This window comes from Onychomys torridus, chromosome 17, assembly GCF_903995425.1.
Source record: "Onychomys torridus chromosome 17, mOncTor1.1, whole genome shotgun sequence".
NCBI classification, from domain to species: domain Eukaryota; kingdom Metazoa; phylum Chordata; class Mammalia; order Rodentia; family Cricetidae; genus Onychomys; species Onychomys torridus.
Window position 1 is genome coordinate 6,447,379 of NC_050459.1, and position 22,930 is coordinate 6,470,308.

The window sequence follows — 22,930 nt, forward strand, 5'->3', positions numbered from 1 at the left end:
CGACAAGCCATCAAGTATAGAGTGCGCACTTTGCCCATTATATGGTGCATGCATTTGCATATTTTAACATCTCTTGAGTTGAGATATGCCTTACTGAAAACAGCTCCAGAAATTCAATGAACTATGGTATGACCATATTTTCCCTTCGCTCAGTACAGCAACAAAACAAACCCACCTTTGCCAAATGCGAACTCCTACTATGTGCTAAGTACTGAGTGTTTGCTATGGGTCATTCACCCCAGTTCTTACAATAACAAGGTCATAGAACTATAGCCGTGATCCCTTTATATGAGAGGCTGCGCACCCTCCTCGTGGTTGATACTTGGAACAGGAGCTAAAATGGGAGTCTAAGTGTAGTCTGTGAAGAGGGTTTGACCTCCCCTTCTCCCCTTGCCTCTTCACTCTCTGTGACTGGGGCTCCAGAGCCGTTCTGGCTGACTTTGGAGTCCTGTGAACGATGTGACTTCGGGCATTTTCTCAGCTTTGTCTCTGGCTTGTTTTACTTATTTACAAAGCGGCAAAAATAGTAGAACCCGTGCATATAGTAAAGTAAAGCTTAAGAAATGCAAACACGTTCTTCAAGTACATCTGTACATTGCATATATATATATATATGTATATAATTATGTAACTGTGTATCTACTCTACAGATGTATGCATGAAATACACATTAGCCAATGCCAACTCCATCAGCCCTTGGTAGCTGTGAGGAAATGATTCCAGGTGCTCCAAAAAATGAAAAGAAAAAAAAAAGAATGCTCAACTCCTTTATCCATAATGAGGAATATCCTCATATCTACTTTAAATCATCTCTAGATTAGGTATAATTCCTAAGACAGCACAAATCCTACATCAAGAGTTGGTATATGGTATTTTTTTTTTTACAGAATAATGACAAGGGAAAAGGCACATTTCCCAAATGCAATACTTTCCCAAGGGTGTAGACACCAGGGATGCTGAACTGTCAGATATGCACCACTTACCGCAAACACACACACACACACACACACACACACACACACACACACACACACACCCACACACCAGTCTTACCACAATCTAAAGGAGATATTAGTTTAAAATGGCCTTAAACAATCAAGCGCTCAGTAAGTGCTAGGTAACTAAAAGGTATTAGCTTTTAATTTAAGGTAACTAAAACCTTCAGTTGTTAACAGAATTCTGCTCTTCACTCTCTCACCACCCCAGCCTGGTGTTATCGAGGCCAGGATCGTCGTCTTTAGTGAGGAGCATCCGTTTCAATAGGGTGCTCTTATGTTTGCACTGCTCTAGGATCTGCAACGTCACTTCCGGATTCTGAGTTTCTCATAAAGGTGTTTTGACCCACTTGGGGAACAAAGACTGTGGTGAGATTTTATTTGTATGTTAATAAATAAAGTTTTCCTGGAGATCAGAGGTCAAATGGTCATAAACAGAAGTCAGGCAGTGGTAGCCCGTGTCCTTAATCTGATCACATGGCAGGCAGAGTCTCTGTGTGGTCAAGGACACGGCCAAGTGTAGTGACACACACCTTTAATCCCAGTACTAACCATAGAGACCTGGAGGTCGGTATAGACAGACAGTGATGAGGAAGTGATGTGGCTGGGCTTAAAGCCATGAGAAGACCAAACAGGAAGGCAATAAAAGCACAGGTTAGACAGGAAGAAGCTCTCTCTTGGGAAGCTATGGTGTGGTGGTAAGTTAAGGCAGTGACTCTTTGCTGTTTCTCTGATCTCTTCAGTTATTGCCCCTGTATTTGGCTCTGTGTTTCTTATTTAATAAGACTGTTTAGAAATTCTTCTACAAAAGACTAAGATGTTTACTTCTGTTGTCTTATGATGGATAAAGGTTTTAAAACTGTCTGGGTCATTTTAATACATAATATATTCAAACTTTTTAGCTAAAGTTAGTATAAGCTAATATACATTAAGATGATACATCTAAGCCTTTTTGGCTACTTTAAATTAGCTAGCTTAAGATAGTGTGTATATCTTGGCCAGAACAATCAGAAATTTGCATCGCCTGACAAGCAGTACATTAGCTTACATTACACTTACTGTAGGTTGCCCTGTTATTGGCTCCCAGGCAAATCGAGAGAATAAAGGCTAAGGAAACACATGACTGCATCCATTCTCTTCTGTGGAATTTTCAGGGGTTTTTACATATAAGGTCAACTCTTCTATGAACATACTTTTTTCTTTCTTTCTTTCCAAACCAGAATGCCTGAGAAACAAAGCCAAAAAGGCAAATGTTACTGTAAAATAACTCATCCAAAGTATATCCTCACAAGGAGAGAAGAGACAGGCACACACAGATCCATGAGAGCTCTTCATCATCTGAGCCAATTTGTAACTATGTGGAGCACAGGTCTCCACCAGCCAGCAGAAGGCAAGAGGTGGTTGCAGAACAGATTCTTGTACCTGAAGGAGGAACTGCAATTACCACTGCTGATGAAGGAACTGAGGCACTGAAAAATATATAACTTGTTCTTGATGGTTAGAGTTATTTGAGGCTTAAAAAGCTCCCCAGCCTGGGGTGAGGTGACTGCCCTTATCTCTATATCATGGCAACCTCTCATAAGCTATAATATGGCTTCTTATGATGGACATTAACAAGTCCAACCACTCAACATCTCCAGAAAAGCAAATGCAGCAGCCATGCCTGGAGCCATAAAAAGAGGTGCGCTGACCAAGGCATGTGACGGTCAGAAGCCTAAGATGGGGCTGCACAGGCACTGATAAAATTCACCCTCTGCCCGCACTGGTGTCTACCCAGCCTTGTCAAATAACAATGGGCATGAAATGGCCTATGGTGAATAATCAGTGGGCCTGTCTTTTCTGGGTTCTTGCTTAATAATACACAGCACAAATGAAGTGTGTGTTGAGTCAAAGAAGAAGAAAGACTTTCTAATCACTAACTGCACCTCTAGAAGTGACTGTAAATATTGTCCTTGTACTAATAACAATGTACTTTCTCAAAACTTCAACAGTGTCCACTGAACTTGTCCTGAAGACAAGAGTTAATTATGGGTTGTCCCTGGAATCTTCCCAAGCTTCCAAGCTTTGCGGTGATTATGACGCACACACCACAGCAGGGACACACCCCCAGCTAGCAACTGTGCACCCCCAGCGTGACTTTGGGACTCACTTATCACACTTGGCAGAAGGAGGAAGAACAGATTCTAAGAAGCACGAAGGGCCGCGAACTTCCCTGCAAAGGAAGAGCAGCTATTTGGCAGTGTCCGCATGATTGTTGAGAAACATTGGTCGGTAGTTCTGGTGGGGTCTGCAGTGAACCTTGAACATCTTTAAAATTTTTATTTCTGTAGAAAACAGCTAAGGATTTCTCAATGCTTTATTGACTGGTTGCATAGAGAAGAGTGTATGTTCAGAAGAAAGCTGAGCATAGGATGGTTGTGTATTTGCTGGATACTTCAAATGAGTGGGTTGGTCTGTATGTCAATTGTGCTGCTCTAATTGGTTAAAATAAAATGCTGATGGGCCAGTAGCCAGGCAGGAAGGATAGGTGGGACAAGCAGAGAAGAGAATTCTGGGAAGTGGAAGGCGGAGAGAGCTGCCAGCCGCCGCCATGACAAGGGAGAGGTAAGGTACAGGTAAGCCACAAGCTATGTGGCAATTTATAGACTAATAGAAATGGGTTAATTTAAGATAGAAGAGGTAGATAACAAGAAGCCTGCCACAGCCATACAGTTTATAAGTAATATAAGCATCTGAGTGATTATTTTATACATGGGTTGTGGGACTGTGGGGGGTGGTGGCACCTGGAGAGAAGCTCTCCAGCTACCAATACACATACATGTATGTAACAATTAGTGAACAAAGAAGCCATGAATTTGAAAGAGAGTAAGGAGAGGAATATGGGAGGGTTTGGAGGGAGCAAAGAGGAGGGGAAATGATGAAATTATATCATAATCTCAAAATAAAAGAAATAATTTAAATATATGTGTGTGTGTGTGTGTGTATGTGTGAGTACGTGTGTACTTGTGCGTGTTTATGTGCGTGTGTGTGTGTATGTGTGTGTGTGTGTGTGTGTGTGTGTGTATGTGTGTGTGTGTGTGTTTGGCAAGATGGCTCAGTGGGCAAAGCATTTGTGATGCAAGCGTGACAAATGACAATGTGAGTTCTGTGCCTGAAATGCCTGTAAAGGTGGAAGGAAAGAAACTACTCCACGCTGGGCAGTGGTGGCGCACCCCCCTAATCCCAGCACTCGAGAAGCAGAGCCAGGCGGATCTCTGTGAGTTCGAGGCCAGCCTGGGCTACCAAGTGAGGTCTAAGAAAGGTGCAAAGCTACAAAGAGAAACCCTGTCTCGAAAAAAAAAACCTACTCCACAAAGTTAACCTCTGACCGCCACATGCATTTGCTTAGGAGCCCCTTTAACACCATAATAAATGTGCCCAAGTACTTCAAAAAAATTTAAGGCCTGCAATGAAATACTTTTTAAAAGCTCATGAATAGAGAATCTTTTATTTCATTTACTGCAAGTCATATTTTCATAAGAGAGCATGAATTTAATATTCTGATAGATTTGTAAATATGTGTGAGGTGTTTTCAGAAGGATGAGAATCTATGGCACCTGCTAAAATGCAGCTTTCCCGTGTGACCCACATCCCTCTCTTGACCAATTCCTCTTCCAGGTCCGTCAGGAACTCTCCCTTGGCAAGGGGTGAGAGCAGGGCTGCCGAGACCCCAGGACTGCCTGTAGTCTAGCTTTTTGGCTCTTTGGCACATGAAGAGGCAGTCTGTGCATTGTTAATGCCACAAAGTCATCCGACATAACACACTGCGGGTAGGGGACAGTGGTCATCCAGGGAGCCTTTGGTTTTCCAGAACGTCTCTGAATTATAATTGTGAAATGGGATTTCCTGAGGATGCTCCCATTAGCCTGATTCTATCTCCCATCTTCCACCCTGTGTATTTTCAGACATTTCAAAACAGAAAAAGAATGTCCTTACCGTCTTCCTTCCCCACCCAGCTTCCTTTGATGAATTAACTGGGAACATGCCAATCAACTGCAGACTTCCAGCCCCGGCTCCCAGCCCTGTGGATTATCTCTGTGGCTTTGCTACAATCCATTCCTGCTCTTTTGTTGCATCAAATGTTTTTTATGCCCCACATGTTCCCTTGTATATTCTCTGATGATAAAATGGTTTTGAGAAATCAAGACAAATCCATTCATTATAACTAAATGTATTTTCATAAACTTCAGGGTGCCATGTTATTTTAACTGTTTTATATCATAAGGGGGGAGACTTTATGTATGCAAACTATGGTGCCGCATGGGAAAAAATATAGCAGGTGTATTTTCAGTGTGTTATATGAAATCCATGTTCTCTAGAAGATTAAGAAACAGAACTCACTTGTGCTAGTAGCCCTCTTCCCAGTTACACTGGAGAGATAGTGAAGAGCACCAAAGGGAAGGCGAAGGCTTCTTCATTATTCCTCAGCTACTCATGCAAAGAAGGAGCTTGGAGCAAACAGCCACTGTGGTGTCCCATGCTGCCTCTCCCGCATGACAGAGAGACATGAGCTGCACCTACTGGATTGTGTGTTAGTTTGTATCTTGGATGAGTTACAATAGATGAATTGCCTTAGATTCATGCTAATAAGGCTGTGTCTCTATGCTTCTCTGTTTTATGGGTGTTATACTACCTCTCACAGGGGCACTATGTTGGGTGGGGTTTATTAGGACTGCTGTTGAGGTTCTCAAGTGTTCTGGAATCACTGAGGGGCTGAACGACGAATGACTTGCTAACCCCAACTCTAAACTTGCTGTGTTTGCTCATAAGGGGCAGAGAATCAGAAAATTAGGGTTTTTTATTGTTGTTATTTTGGTTAAGTCTGGTTCTTTTGATTTTTTTTTTTTGTTTTGTTTTTGTTTTTGAGAAAAGATCCCACTACATAAACCAAATGGCCTAGAATCCATGATTCTCCTGCCTCTGCTTCCAGAGTGCTGGGGTGGCATGCATACCCTGCCCTGTCTGGCTTCAGCTATTGCAGTTAGACAGATTCCAGGTGGCATCAGGTGGTACTGATGCTGCAGCACTTCTACACAATAGGAACTTGGTAGTTGCTTCTGTCCTCAGCTCCATTCTTCACTGTTTCCCAACGCCGGTCATTATACTACTCTGTGTCACCCATGTGGAGAGAACTCAGGAGTTGGTGTTTTGGAGATGGAAGATTTCAGTGAAATAAGATGAATCCATCAGAAAATCTGTGCAAACACTTACCAATAGTGTACCACACGCTTAAGCCTCCTCCAACAGATCTTTCTCATGTGACTATGTTCTTGTCACAATAAGAAAAGCAAATGAAGGATACTGGGACAAATTGAAATGTGTGGAATACTGGGCTTCACTGTTTAAGGGACCCCCAAAGAAACAACTCCTAGGAGCATGTCTTCAGACAAGTGTCGGAGCCCGGGGTTTCCTAATGAGATCTGAGCTTGCTCTACCCTGCAGGGCTGCACAAGGGGATGGATTGACCACATGCATGGTTACCAGGTATTTGGAAGGGTCAGCACTTGGCTGTGCTAGGGGGAGGTCTTTTGCACCACCCCTTGGCATTTCTATAAATAACCCTTTCCATGAGACAGAAGGGGCCGGTGAGTTTTCACCCAAACCCTCCCAAGGATATCCTGTGTTTCTGTCTCTCTCTCCTCTATATTTCTATCTAAGTATTTCCCACTTCTCCCTGCTCAAGAGTATCCTGGGGGAAAAAGTGGGAACAGGTCTCTCACAGACAAAATTCAAAAAAGCATCGTGTCAGAAATTAAAAATCTATGGTAAAATGCCCTCACCAGGAGAACTGACTGACCATGGATGGTTCCCGTCTCCATAAACATCACCCATGATTTTGATCCATTCACTGCATGTTAATGCGTGAATTAGGACACCCAGTCGTTCTGTTCCAGTCATGATAAAACTTGCTTTGGTGGAGTGTGAAGTCATTTTCACTATGGGCACAAGGGAGAAATTGATTTTTAAAGTTGGGGGCCACAAACATGATTACGCTATTGCAGAGATGTGCAAATTTACAAATGGCTTGTGGCAACACGCATTTATGAGAGACAATTACAGTCTGGCAACTGAAGGCATTGCTTTGATGTGACTGTGAGACACCAGTAAAGAGAGAATACACAAAAGGACTTGTATGCCCTCCCATGTCAACACATGCTCTGAAAGTAAAAGCAATCAGAGGGAAAGGAAATGCACGTAAGTTACTCACCACAGACGAGGTACGACCCTGAAGTATAAAGAAGTTTGGAAATGCAACCCTGGTTCCACTCAGCTAAGGTGCTTAGATCTCATAAGAAGCCAGGCTGTGTGCTCCTTTCCTTCCATACAAAAAAAACCATTGCAACCCTCAAACCCACCTGTGGAAGGACTGCTAATGAGACACTGCATCCTTTCACACCGTGAAAACTGCTGGAGGCTTAGTTGCTATTTACCAAGATCAGCTAATCTTTCTGTTTTTTTAAAGCATGGAAATTTCCAGCACATGAAAAGCACAGAGAATGCTGAATGAACTCTCATGTACCACCATCCAGTTCAACTCACACTGGCTGACATGTGCTCCAGATCCTACACACCTTTGCTACACTCTGAATTATCTTGAACATCAGTTTGTATATTAATGACAATTTCTTTTGCATGAAGATATTTCTGGTACACTTTAAAAAAACATAAGCTCAAAAATTCATTAGCAGAAATTGCACTGTCAACTTGTACAGCACAAATAGATGGGTGAGCTAAATTCTGGGTCTTTGGTATTTCTTGTTATTAGAATGTATCCCACCCACACTGAAGAATCAACCAAGTCTATTAAAGGGTGACAGCTTTGATCAGTGTTCATGTGACCATGAAAGAATGGTTGTGGTTGATTCCTAGAGTTCTCATGTTAGGAACAAAACACCTCTGTGGCTTAAACAGCACAACCAGTGGGTTGGAAGCCTGAAAGCAATGAATCTCTGAGGCTGCCTTCCCTGTCTTCCTCCTGTCACCTTCAGGGGAGAGGCCCTGTCTGGCTTGCACCAGCTTCTCCTGGCAACCTGCTGTCTTCAATGTCCTTGGCTTGCAGCTACATCTCTAATTTCTGCCTCTGGTGTCACATGGCAATTTTCTCCTGTGTCTTCAGATGTCATTCCCTGTTCTTATGTGGACACCAGTAACAGGAGATTGGATCTTATCCTAATGATCTCACCTGAGTTTAATGATTGACAAGAATGTTATCTTTAAACAAGGTCTCACATTCAATATTCTGGGAACTAAAACTTCAATGCATCCTCTTGAGGGAACACAACTCATCCCAAGCTATAGTGTTTTAGGCCTACGTCACCACATTCCTATTAGAATTTCCCTGATCATGTCTGTGCTGACAGCAGAAAGACATGGAAATTCATGAGACAGAAAAAGGACGGGGAGCCCTTTCTATGTCTGGTTGAAGTCTCTCAAGCTCAAAGTTAAGAATTCTAATGAGATTAATGAAATTTACCGTGATAGCTGCCTACACATAGACAATGCTCTTTTATATAGAGACATTCCCGATAATATTAAAAAAGCAAGGAGCCATGTTTAAGGCTTAAGTATACATGGACTTTGAGTTTGGACCTATTGCTTGGATTTTATGAGAGTCTCACAAAGCAGCAGACCTCGTCTACAGTAAAATCATGCCTTTTCTCTCTCCCTCCATCCTCATGACCTGGTCCTTATAGCCCTACCCCATGCATTCCAGAGACCACTGCCCTAAGGTGTCATCAGCAGAAAGAGAAAGCCACTAATACATCCCCAGTGGACTGAGAATCATTTGCTGCTACTGTTAAGGCCCAAGCAGCAATGTCTAGTGAACAGCCAGAGCCATGCAAGCATCTGTTGCTCTCCCCAGCCCCTGCCCTCTTACCTCTCTATTCACACTCATACTTTAAACCACATTAAAACTTTCTGAAAGTTTGGCTCTGTGTCACACTGACATGTCCTGTCCCAAGACTCTTTCATGCATGAATGTTAAGAATTTCTGCCTCATCTGCCCAAGGCCCCAGAAAGAAATTCCCAGGTTCCATATCCCCAGCTCCACACAGGTGGGAATAAATGTTCTGTACAGGCATTCAGTATGTACACAGTAAGTCTACATTTACCTTTCCCATCCCACCTCTGACTGTCCATTTAGACATAAAGAATTGGATTTCAAGGCTCCTGATATGCAGACCCACTAGGCTGCTGTGTACTCTGTACCCAGCACAGTGACTTCTGTGACGTGCGGATCCAATGCTCTATGTGCTTCTGAACAGCAACAACAAGAAAAAAGTGTTTAAATAGTAAAGTAAGTTTTAAGCAAAAGAGTCAGAATTTCTTTCCAGGAAGGTAAGGGAGCTTAACTTTCATATGGAAATGAGGCCAGACACAATATCTGTCATAAGTTCTCACCTGACAGCCTGACCTTGGAGAGTGTCATTTTGGGGTTCCAACAGAATGAAGGTACCTTTCATCATTTGTGATTTTGTGCCTTTATTTCTTCCTATCTTCGCCCCACAGAAAGACTAGCAGCAAGTGTATTGAAAAGGCCTCCCCAACACGTATCATAATGGTCATGGATTTACTGTGAAGAAGGAATGGACACGTTTGAAAAGACACAAAGGTGTACAAATGCAATATACCGTCCTTGCAGCCTGTGCTGGGAAAACACGGCCAAGTGCTAGCTACGTAGCACTGATTATGGCTACCATTCAGTCCCCAGTTCAGCGTGCTCCTGGCTTTTCTACAGGCAGCTGTGGGTTGTTCCTTGCACCCTCCAGTGAGATTTCATCAACACCCCATGAACACAGCAAACAGGACAGGAAACATGAGACCTCAACTCTACACAAAGAACTATAGGGAACTGAGGAAAGCTGGGATCGGAAGAGGTGGCCCTCCCCAGGGAAAAGCACACTAATTTGTTGTCCAGTGCTAAAGTTCAGCCCTGAACACATACACAAAGTAACATTATATGGATAACAGGTTATATTGAGGAATATCCATTATATACAAATATATACACGAATGCAACAACAGTTAGTGGGAAACAAAGAGGCCATGAATTTGCAGGACAGCAGGGAGGGATGTGCGGGGGAGTTTGGAGGAAGGAAAGGGAAGGGAGAAATGTGATTAAATTATAACCTCAGAAATAAAAAACAAATACAACATCTACAAGAAGTGAATTGTTAAGGATTTGCAAATGAAAAGCAGATCTTTGAACAACTGGCTTGGGGCTCTTGGGAGAGGAATCAGGGTAGCAGGAGGTGGGGGTGGGCACGGAAGAGAGGTGCCCAGTGCAGACTGATGCTGCAGGACAGAGTGGGTAGAGCACACAAGCACACAAGCACACAAGGAAGGACTGTCATTTCAGGGAGATCTGGGATGTTACTCTCAAACCCAAGACTCCTGTCATCCTGTGTCTCCCATAGCAGAGGGAGGAGGGACCCTCACAGGGATCAACCAGCTGGCCAAGTGGCATTTCTAAACCGATCCAATGAAAGTGTCTCTCCAAATTCCCAAGACTCCTTTGACCATAGAAGGGGCATTGGTGTCATTCTGAGCACCGGTGTGGTCTTTGAAATGGCCACCAGGGGGGCAGCACAACCATCTCTGTCCCTGACCCCATCCAAGGTGAGATTTTAGTCAGACTCTGCACCCGTGGTTTTAATGGATAAAAAGCCAATGTTGTCTGCTAATCACAGAAAAAGGCTAAATTTATCAGTTCAAAGTTTGTGTAACTTGTTTATTGTAATTTTTACTGATTAAAATATCTGAAAAATAGATCATCTACACTCAATACTTTCAATATCCCATTTAATATACTTTAAAATAAAACAGATTTTCCTCTTGTCCTATAATAATGCTTGTTTGAGGTGTCTTCCTTGGTGAAGGTGATCAAATTACATTTGAATATTCACTTTTCTGCAATGTTATTATGGCTCCCTAATGTATGTATTTCTTGAATGGTTATATAATGATGAGGAACATGCATTGTACCTCAACTCCATGCCCTGACCCTTTTGCTCTGCTGTGGAAGCCCCATTCTGTCCCAAGATGCATCTCACAAGCCATCACTATTCCCAGCATGCTTTGCAGAATCATCTCTCTCTAAATTCACCTGAGGACATGGGAGTGCGTTCACGGGTAGGTTTACCTACTGTAACAGTATAACCACACTAGAGAATTTTCAATCAGTTCCCTTAGAGTCCAACAGGGAATCATTAAATAGTGTATAAATTTTGGAACATAGTTTATCTCTTGATGTTTCAGGTTTTGTATTGGAATCTAAGCTGTGTGCAAAAGCCAACAACTTCAACAACAGTCAACAACTTCCAGTTTAAAATATTCTCTAATCATCATGGAGCATCCACAGGAATACTGAGTGAGATGCTAAGAAGTACCCTCCTCTTTGGGGCAGAGGTGTTGACATTGACTCTTAGTTTCCATATGTGAAGAGCAGAGAAGAGTTTTCATTGTATAATGTTCTTGCTAATTTATTCCCTGAGATAATGTGACTGGCAGTATCTAGATGAGAAATGCCATCTGATTGTTTTGCAAGCTTGGCAGGAAGTACACTGAACCACAGTTTCTATTGCTTTTTAGTAACTAAGCTTTGTATAGCTTCTAATCATATGTACAAATGTCATCATTACATTTTCCTGGAAAATATAAATGTATTTAAATTAAACGTATATTATTTAAATGGGATAACATGCTTACTGTTTTAACAATTATAATTCAAACACTATAAATAAGTGTGATTTACAAACCAAAAGGGCTCTGCTATCACAAGTGTGTGTGTGTCAAGTGTGAGGCTTCAGATAACATCCATTCCTACCCCAGCATATCATTAAATATACAAAAGCTGCCTTTGACATTTTCTATTTGGCCAAGCTAATGAAGATGAATTGGGAATTCTTTCAGTATTTCTCATGTTCTCAAAAACAACGAGGAAATACTTGGTCACATCCAAAAACGTATCTTTTTTTTTTTTTTTAATGTGCATTAAAAAAGAAAAAACATCTCAGAAAACATCTGTCATGGAGATAATTAGGAAATTCTTTATCTTTGGAATGCTTCTAATTTCAGTTATTAGCAACCATGCTCCAGTTGCCATCCTCAATTGGGGGTGGATAAAATGGCGATGTATGGAAAAAGTCATGGTTAATATTTTTAATGGTTTAGCACTGCTGTTAGTACTACAGGGCTCTATAGAGAGAACCAAAAAATGGCCCCAAGTTTTCACAATCAATTGGGTCATCCCTCCTGATATATGCTCATACCAGAACTAGAGAGAAAGACAAGAGAATATTCTAGAGAATGTTTGGAAAGGATATAGCCAATTGGAGGATGAGGAGGGACCGGGGAGGAGAAACAAGCAAAGCAGCCAGCCTGTAGGACATTTACACTCTTATGAAACATCTGAACCCAGCAGAGCTAAGGACCACTTGGCGTCCACAGATGGGACTACTATGCATCTCTAGCGATAGATCAAGAAGAAGGCTGCAGTTTTATCCTCAATCTCCCTGAGTTTCTCCCCTAGCAAACTAGACCCTGTCTAGGGACAGTCACATAGCCTGCTCTCCATTCTGTAGTGCAGTCCCATATCCTGATCAGTCTTCAGATAACTGCAGCTCAATATGATCTCTGTAGAGGACAATGGCAGACCCTGCCTGGTTGCCTGGTGGTATTCTCTGAAGTCTCAATACACAAAAGCCCTTTGAGATAACAGACATGGGCTGCTTTGGGCAACTGCCATCTAGAATAGAAGATATAGTGTTGGGCAGGTGACCACCAAGGCTAAGAGAACACTCACTTCTCTCCTAACTGTTCTCTACAGCCCTAGCATGGCTTCCTGTGAGCCCAGTGGCACTACAAAGTGCTTATCTTATTTACCTGTGTGCTTCTACGCCTGCCTCATCAGTGGATCTCATGGAGCACGAGAAGAACCAGCCCTGCCTCCATCTTAGGTTTAAAAGCCATCTTAGAGTAAAGACAAACTAGGTTCATTCCTGCTTATGATTAAACCTCTGTTTCTCAAGGATTGGGCTTTGTCCTGCCTGTAACCTTATCTACAAATGGTTCTGTACTGCCTATTTCAGAAATGACAATCATGTCTTTGTTTCAGAAAGTTGTTTCTAACCATCTTGTAACCCTACCTTTGTTTTAAAAGGGTTGTTGTTGCTACTTTGTTATGATTATTTTGCAACCTTGTCTTTGTTTTAGGGGCATTAATTTGCTATGCTTATGCTCTACTTCTGTAACCCTACCAATTTACCCTACCAAATCCCTCATTTGGAAACTCCCTACCACTGATCTATAAAAGCCTTGTCTTCCTCACATCCAGGGCTAACCTCTCTCTCAAACACCACCTTATGGGAGAGGCAGGCTATGTATAAAACTAAAAAAAAAAAAGCTTGATTTAATTATTGCTTGCTTTAATTATTTTGACCATGGTGACTTGGGTCTTCCCATCTTTGGGATTAACATACTCTTGAATAGATGCAATGTGTAGCAATTTTTATTTAAAGGTGTGCCACATCTCGGATGGAATGAATGTAAGACCCTCTGCACATGTGACCTCCTACCTCTTCTCTATGGGGGGCTACAGCAGAACAGAGTCCATAGCTGTGTTCATGATTCCCAAACCTCTTGTCTCTGATTTGCAATAATGAGCTTTAAATTGGTCAAACTTCAATAACCAAAAGAAAGAACCCATTTATATTCACGACCTACAGCCCACACCTGGAATGTAAACTGCTAATTTACTTACATATTCAGGACACCTTAGAATATGGACTGTACTGGGCGTCCACAGTCTCTGACTTCAGTGGGGCTTTGCAAACTGCCCTGAAAGGGTTCAAAGATTTCCTCAGCAAACCTTTACTGCACAGTACAACAGTGGTGAAATCACCTTTATTCTTTGGCAACATTTAATGGCGCAGTCTCTCTTCTCTCTCCCACATGGTACAGTAGCTTATTCACTTCTTACTGGTGAAAATGCAAATGTCTAAAAGCAGCTCTCCCACTACAGCCCTCCTCTGGTGGACAGGCTGCTCTCTGCTGGGACCTTACCCTGTGAAAGGCTGCTATGCACCGCAAGTGAGGGTGAGTGCTGCTCACCTGCTCTAAGAAGGGCTCTTGCCCCTGCCTAGAAGCTCAACGGGGCCCTCCTAACCTGTGGGGGTAGGTAAGGAAGTCTGAGCCTTAGGGAGAGTGGGAGGACTGTTGTGGGGTCAGCTTGGGTCAGGACACAATTTTTATGTATTGCTTCGTGGATCGTTCATGCAGGACCCACAACAGAAAAGCTGGAGGGTGAAGGAAGGCTGGCAATGTCTTCCCAAAGGAAGCTTAGAGACCACAGGAAGAAAAACAGGGAAGAGACACAGGGGCAATGCCCTCCTGACTCTTGTCCTAGCCTGCCATGACTGGGGACTGCTAGACTTTGTGGGCAAAGTCTAGCTTCGCCTGGAGCTCCTGTGCATGGAAATAATGCAGTAGCTTAGACCCATCGCTTTTGTTTTAAAGGTTTGGATGAGCGTTATTTCTGACTCTGGGCGCCAGGGAGAGATGGGTGTTCATGGAAAGGGTGTCTGCAGAACTCCTTCTTCTCATAGTTCTCACTGGGGCTTTTGTCAGGCGGGATTGCTTTCCTTCAACTCCACCCCCACCGTCTGCTGCTTCCTTTTTCCTGCCTCTTCCTATTTTAATGAGACAGAACGTGAAATGTACCGGCTAGTAAGTTCTGGGCTGTACGAACAGCTACCAAGAGCTCAGTGAAATACCTTTTGTTTTATTCCTCAGGGAAAAAAAAATGTTGCTCCCCCCCCCCCCAAGAATAAACCAAGAAGTATTTAAATGTGAACTGAGCCTGCCTGAAGCACCTGTCCTTGAGAAAAGCCACGAATATCTACAAGTCCTGGCTCAGAACATGTGAGCTACAGAGGAACCAAGGGTGACTTTCTTGCCATCTACCTGCTCTGGATCTAGTTAACAGTTTGTACGCCAACAGGAAACATTTGTAATATGGCCAATTTAATGGTCACATTCAGACTAAACACATCAGACATACCACACTGTGAGGTTTGGGGTATTCTAAAATTAAAAAAAATAAATTTCTGGAAGATGGCTTTTAATATTACTAGCTATAAAGACTATAAGCAATTCTCACAAATTCTAATTCAGCATGATGGATAGTTGAGTTACAAATTTTAATGCATGAAAAGTAAGTGTTCATGTTAAAAACTAAAGTTAGACTAGAGGAGCAATTAACTAACTAACCAACTAATGAACCAACTAACTAACCCTGCAATAAACATAAAGAACTGCAATAGATCCTCCCCCCAATTTTATATCATTGTTGAAAAACAAGACAGTTACTACTGCTTAGATCGGTGTCACTGACAGAGAAATGAATGCTTTGGCAATCCTGAGACATGTCAAGCAGCACAGTTTGGCTTTTATTTTTTTAAATGACGTATAAATATTAAGACGTCATTAACTTTTTTTGTCCCTAGTAGCCATTTGAATTAGGGGTATTCACCACTGTGGGTTGGCAAAGCATTGTTGGCTGGCCCATTTACAGGGCCCCTTTCGTAAATGGACTCCTTTCTCTTTAGAGACTGCCTTGCATGCTACAGGTGGGTTTGCATGGGTAGAAGACCCCATTTCTTATTCAGTGAGAGGTACTTCATGTTTCTCAGAGCAATAACCCAGAAATAACTGTGATTGTAGGCTGTCAATTAATGATAGCTTCTTCTATCACCAAGGGAACGGCCAACAGCAACAACAACAATGGTGACTTTCAGGGTCCTAGTCCAGAACTGGGCCTGATTCTGTTTTTGCTAAAGTAACTATCCACTGCTTTCTCAGAATCCTCTGGAATGTCTGTCACCACAAAGCCGAAAGGATCAGTTGTTTTGATGCTCCACACACTTTACAACATTCACAGCAAGCACTAGGAAGCTCCTGTCTGAGAAGCAAGCTGGAGAGAACACAGGGAATGCACACTGTAGAGAGGAATCAATCCCTGCTTCACCAAGTGTCTGTCATGGGTCCTTTCTGCCCCACACAGGAAGGATGTTGAAAACAACACAGCCTCTTCAACTGGCAGCTACCTCCACCCAAGACTCGCACAGGGCTTCTTCTAAGCAGTAGCCCACCTGGAGTAGACCCCTTCCCTCCTCCCCTTCACTCTTCATCCAAGAACCTGTCTGATTAATTGCATCCCCGCCTGGTGTCGTCTTTATTCAACACCTGTTCAGAGTTAATCAAGCTTCAGACAAATGACATGCCCTGAGACAACCTATTGCAGAATAGCTGCTATTCAGAGACAACTGATAGACTGGGCGGATCACATGAGATTCCCACTCAGGGAGGAGACTGAGAAGTCCCCATTAAATCAATACCATACGGAGACACCAGCAGTGCGTGGCCAGACAGAGATGCAGACTCTCTGAAGACTCGGGTTCTCTGAATTTAGGAGGAACATCTCTTGAGGTATAGGAAAACGAAGTTTGCCTATGCCAGGATTATTATTCATTGTTTTAATGCAGTTATGAGCCTTGTTTGCGCTACTATATTCCTTGTTCTAAAGTCATGCTGTTGACTGTCTTTTATGCATGTCAGTTATCATCATTTGTGACATGTTTGATGTATTAACCAAATGCACTTATATAAAAAAAAAACCAACTCTTAGAGAGCAACAGCAATTTCAATAATTCTAGTTCTGCAATTAAAAGCAACATGCCCAAATCTCTTGCATTTCTTTATCTTTGCACACCTGGAATACAGTGGCTTCTCTGTATTGTGTGTATTTTTTTAAAAGCTGCAAATATTCTTTTATGTGACTGTTATTACAAAAGCATGAGATGATAAAGTCAGGCAGACAGATCACCCTCAGAGAAGTCATGAGGATGGGGAAGAAAAAGGTGATGCAGACATTAACTGATGAGAAGTAAAATCGGCGGACGACAGACACACTCGCTTAGGGCGGTACGCTGGCAAGGCAAGCTGGCCCGACCCCTCTCAGCTAAAGACACATGCATTTCTAGGTCTGTGCCCCACTGCTTTTCCAGGTTCAAAAAAAAAAAAAAGACACCAGCATGTAGCTTATTCCACAAGCACATTATTTAGCAGTTGTCCACATCTTCTCTTCTACCTATCCTGAATTCCTTCTTTTAATTAAAAAATTTCATGCAACATATTTTAATTATGTTCCCCCCAACTCCTCACAGATCCTCCCCATCTCTTTCTCTCTGTCTCTCTGTCTCTCTGTCTCTCTCTCTCTCAGAATTTCTCAAATCCTTACCATCCCTCTCGGTTTCTGAAGGTGCCTTCTCACTTCAGTCCCCGTGTGTTCACCATTGTGGAGTCATTGTTTTTCTAAGTCCCTGAGGGACCTGCCCAACACTTGCACTCAGTTCATGGGACACTCTGTGCTCATAGACTTCAGTGGCTCCATTTGCAAACAGAACTAAATGTAGCTTCTTTAGCAGAAGTTACAGAACTCTGGACCGTTCTGGATTCTTCAGCATCATCGCCATCCAATCCCATCCCTGCCACCTTCCCTTGCCCGAGGCCAGGCTGGTCTTCTTGCTAGCTCTCAAGCCATCTCACTAAGGCTCTGATCCTTCTTTTTGCATACCATCTAAAATGATTTTTCATTTAGATCATTAAGTGGAGTCCCTTCCAACAAGCAGCTTTCTCATACAGCTCCCAGTAGGATGCTCAGATCTCCTTCACATTTCATTCCTATACTTCCTTGCATACTTCTTGCCAGTATTCAAAACAGTATTTATTTTGCTTATTTATTAATGACCTACCTCTCCCACTGTCATATAAAATCCATGAAAAAAGGAAACACAACTTTTTTTTTCTATGTGTGTGCTCGGTGCCAAGAACTATGCTCATATCAAAGTAGGTCTGCGTGACATAGATTGGGGTTGAGTAAATGACTAACAAAATAATGCAGACCATCTAAGCACACAGGGGCCTCTCTTCCCTTACAGGGAAGCACTTTCTATTTGTCAACCACTGTTCAGAATGAAAAATAAATTAGATGATCATATAAGAAATTCATTGGGGTCTACCTGAGTAACTCAAAATCTAAAAACAATCAAAGGTTTATTAATTATACAGACTTTGGAATCATTAAAATTTTAAAAACATAGCTATAATTTTACGTGTATTTGTCACCTAACTTTATTATTGTTAGACTACAAGCAAAAAAAAAAAAAAAAAACCACTTTTTTGTTTTGTTTTTAGAGACAGAGTTTCTTTGTATAACCTTGGCTGTCCTGGAACTCACCCTGTAGACCAGGCTGGCCTTGAACTCACAGAGATCCATCTGCCTCTGTCTCCTGAGTACTGGGATGGGATTGAAGGTGTACACTACCACGGCCTGGCAACTATAAGCAATTTTTTAAGAGTTAACAGTATGACGCCATTAAAAGTATCTTTGTATGTTAATATTATCCCTTTAATTTATATCTAATAGTTACTCTTGAAAAAATTAGCTAGTGAAGTAAGAAGCATGAGACTTCTTAGATCAGTGGTTCTCAACCTGTGGTACCACCCATTTGGGGTGGCATATCTGATATCCTGCATATTAGATATTTACATTGTGATTTATAACAATAGCAATATTACAGTTATGAAGTAGCAATGAAAATAATTTTATGATTGGGATCACCACACATAAGGAACTGTATTAAACAGTCACAGCATTAGGAAGGTTGAGAACCACTGCCTTAGAGTGTGTCAGGATAACTATCTTACTTTCTTGGCTTTTTGCTTTAAAAGTTCATAGCAAAAGGGAGTGCACCAAGGGTCTGAAATGGGATATCTGCCAAAACCAATTTTCAAATGAATGACATTCCACATGTTTACAAATGTAAGATCAGTTGCTCCTTGGTACATGACACATGTACACAGTACATGTATGAGAGTGTATGTCAACACATGAGTGATAGCCTTTAAGAAATCCCCATCTTAGTAACACCAGCAGGAAGGAAGAGATGGGCTCAGCATTCTCATTAGCATACTGGATCTGCATCTCTTCAGATCTGAGGTTCTGTTAATTGGTTTTAGAATAATTTTAGATTGTAGAGCAGGGTTGGTAGATCAATGCCATCCTCGAACTTCTCCTAATGTTGGTATTTTAACATGATCACAGTCTGTGAGAACTATGAACAAACATGAATATATCATTGTTAACTTATAATAGTTCACTCCCCCTGCTTACATGAGGACCCACACTGTGCTGCAGGCCCCTGGTCCTGAGGTTCCACCTGTGATATTGTTCTACCTTTTCTCATCTTGGTGACTATGAGAGATTTTGAGAGCATGCTCAGTTATCTGCTGGAGTGAAGTGCTATCCCCACTCTACCAGTGACACTGAGAGCATTATTGTCTGAGGGCAGTCCTGTCTTTTTCTTCCCCATGAATTGTTCTGCCCTCCTGTGTGATGCATCCGCTTTGGACTAAGTGGCTGGTGTGAGCTCAGCTTTAGAGCATAAACACTGTGTGGAGCAGACAGCAGGATGCTGCAACATCGAGAGGAACTGATTGCTCAGGTGACCAAAGATAGCAGTGCTCTGTGTGTGGGGGTGAGGGTGGGAGTGTGGGGGGCATGTGGTGGTAATCTATGGCCTGAGGTTACAGACATAGTAATCTGAGATTGGCAGGTGCCACACATAGGCCCCACTTCATTTCCTACAGGTTAAAATACTACAAGTTAGTGGGTGTCCACATTCCAAACACCCCATGACCCCATTAAACTGTAAGGATTCTTTTTAGCACATACCTACAGGACATCTACAGCTTTAAAATGGCAACTCCACCCTGGCGAAAACAGTGGTTGCTGAAGGGCTATGCCATTACTGCTCACAGCCCACTGGAGGAAGAAATTAGATAAACGATCTCCTGAACCCCTTTCTTTTGGAAATATAGCCATTGCTTTTATAATTAACAATTAAGCTAGGCACATCTTAGTCTATTTATAGCATCTAATTTGCAATGTCAGATTTCACCTCATTTGCAAACGAAAACTTTCTAGTGTATGGCTGAGGCTGAACCGATTAGGATTCCATAGGCCTGTCGAATTTACATAAGTAGCAGCCACTGTGAACATTCATTCTGTGCACTTGACAAATACGGGTTACTTTTGATCTTTTTATTTAATTCCAAAGCTATCAAAAGTAGATGCTCAGCATGTGCAGAGCTATGCACATTCCATAAACGAATTACATTTGTCACATTTATCCAGAGAAGCAAACATCTGGAGTGTAAGTATAGTCCACTTAAAAAAAAAAGATATACTTCTGAAAACTAAGAAGCCATTATAAAATTAAGAACAGATTGTCTATTTACCTGAGAAATAAATTTGTTATGTCATTTTTAATTCACTTTCTCCTCACAGGCTCAAAGCATTTGCTTTATAATCCATATTCTTTGCAAACTGCATGCTGTATAGGCTCTGTTAGACAGTGTCCACCACTCCTTTGCAGGTGAGATTGGACCTCTCATTACATTCCACAGAGATCTTGGGAGTTTATTACCAGAACGATTCAATAATTACTAAAGTTTTAAACAAACAAGTTGCTCTTATTTTTTGTTATTTCCCCCTGCAATTTATCTCTCATTAGCAACTAAAATAAAATCATATTTGATGTCCATTTACCAGTGAATGGATTCTAATCTAATTAAGTACAGTTAAGCAATGTATTTCTTTCCTAATCAGATACAGGTAATATGAATATTCTATTTTTTTTTCGATTAGTTCTCCTCCCTTTGCATGTAAATTCAATAAAAACAAAGTAAGCTGGACCAGCATGATAGAAAAAAGGGATTAAGAATGAGCAGGCTGATATAAAAAGGAGAACAAACCAAAGACATTTATAGACACTCTCCTTGCTGAGGCAGGTGCCAAGAAAAAGCTGATGTCTTCCTGATCACACTGTCCAATTGGGGCTAAGGCTGCCACGGTTAATCTCCATCTTACACTTGGCTGCAGAGTTTCTAGCAGACCCATCTTTCCCTAAAATTCTGTCTCCCCATACCCGCCTTATATGGTTGTATAAATTAAGTTATATAATCAAAGTAAAGTGAACAGTGATAGTTCTGGCACAAATTAAAACCCAATTAAATGCTTAGGTCTTATTCCCATCATTATTTCAAAAGTCCAAAGTTACATAAATGCATCTTATCTTTTTTAACATCCAACTGAAAATATAAGAATTTCTTCATTCTTCTGCTACTTCTAAATGCAAAATTTCTTAATTTAAATCTAATGTTTATTGTGAAACAGAGTAATTTTTTTTTAATCCTTGGAAATTAATTACACAGAAAGCTATTTAAAACAACAGGCTTGGCCTGGTGACATGGATCAGCTGGTAAAGGTGATTGCCACCAGCTTGGCTCCTAGAGTTTGTCATCGGGGACTGACCTCCACGGTGGAAGGAGAGATGGAGTTTCCTCAACGTGTCTTCTCACTTCCACAAGCTTGCTACAGCATGCCCACGCACACACACAACAAATAAATAAATGCAATATGGTTTTATCACAGGCTTCCAGGCTATTTTGAAGAATGTGGTTCTGTTTATTCAGTAATATGCAATCTGTGTGTGCTGATCCTTAATACGCAGTGTTTAAAAAAATCCTTATTTCTGCATTCTAGACCTTACTAAGTGCTGTTTCCTGGGGGTATTTTTAATTCCTCTGATTTAGTGTGATATTAAGTTGAATAGAAATCACTCCTCTTTGTTAATCCACTCACAATAACAAAGAAATGATGATTCCAGGACCATAAACCATTTGTTATTCACAAGTGAAAAGAGGCAGATGAGGGTACTATGAGTTGTATCAAAAACTGGAAAACCAGGAAGGTTCCAAGGTTTTGATTTGGAACTGGGAAGAATATCCTCATCTAAATGGCTCGACACTGGTTATTCTCAAACATGTGGAATGTGCTATTATTGTGGTTTTGTGTGTTGTCTTTTTAATAAGAACTTGCTTAATAAACTTGACACTTGAAGTGATAGAAAAAGTCAACTGAAAGACAAATATCTTTGCAGAAAATATATGTCCCCAAAGATGAACATACTGATTCTTCACAAAATGGGCCAGGAAGACGAATCAGTTTGGAACGGCAGTTGATCAAGGCGATCCTGTGTGTGTTTCCAATTTCCCCCCTCATCAGCTCAAGTGAAGTGACAGGGAGGTTACATCATTGGTTGTGTGTGGTTTGTTCGGCATCGCGACGGGGCTTGCTTGTACACAATGCTTTCCGTGACTCGGAAAGACTTGTCAAAACCCCTACATCCAGTCATTGATCTCTCAGTGAAGTTGCTCAGTTCCTGACCCTCATCTTGCTAACTCTGACCTGTGACAGTCACCTGAACTCTGCTACAGTACAGAAGTGCCTTGAGGACCTGGTTGCCTGACTAATCACATGGGGGCTCTAAAAACTCTATCATAAATAAATATGATCAGAAACATCTCACTAGTTACTTTCAAAAATTTCTTGCAATATCCCATTCAGGAACTTATCTATACCTCAAAAAAAAAATGCTTAGATTATACACAAAGGGCCTAAAGACCCAGGGAAAGGACTCAAGCTGGTGGGCTGTGAGAAAGTGATAGTGCTCAGGAAAGACAGACCACAGACAGCTTTTCCTGCAGTAGTGAGCAGCCCAGACCAAAGAATGTCACCTTCGCCTGCAAAGGCCACTGCTTATCTGTTATCTGCATTCTTGAAGAAGAGACACAAGAGCCCCTAGATCTGCTTCAGATTAAAAGGATGGTGACAGATGGATACATTTTCGTGCAGAGAAATGGAAACCCTGGATCCAGGTCTTGGAGTTGTCTTAAAGGTCTTAAACATTCAGACATATTCATGGCAATTT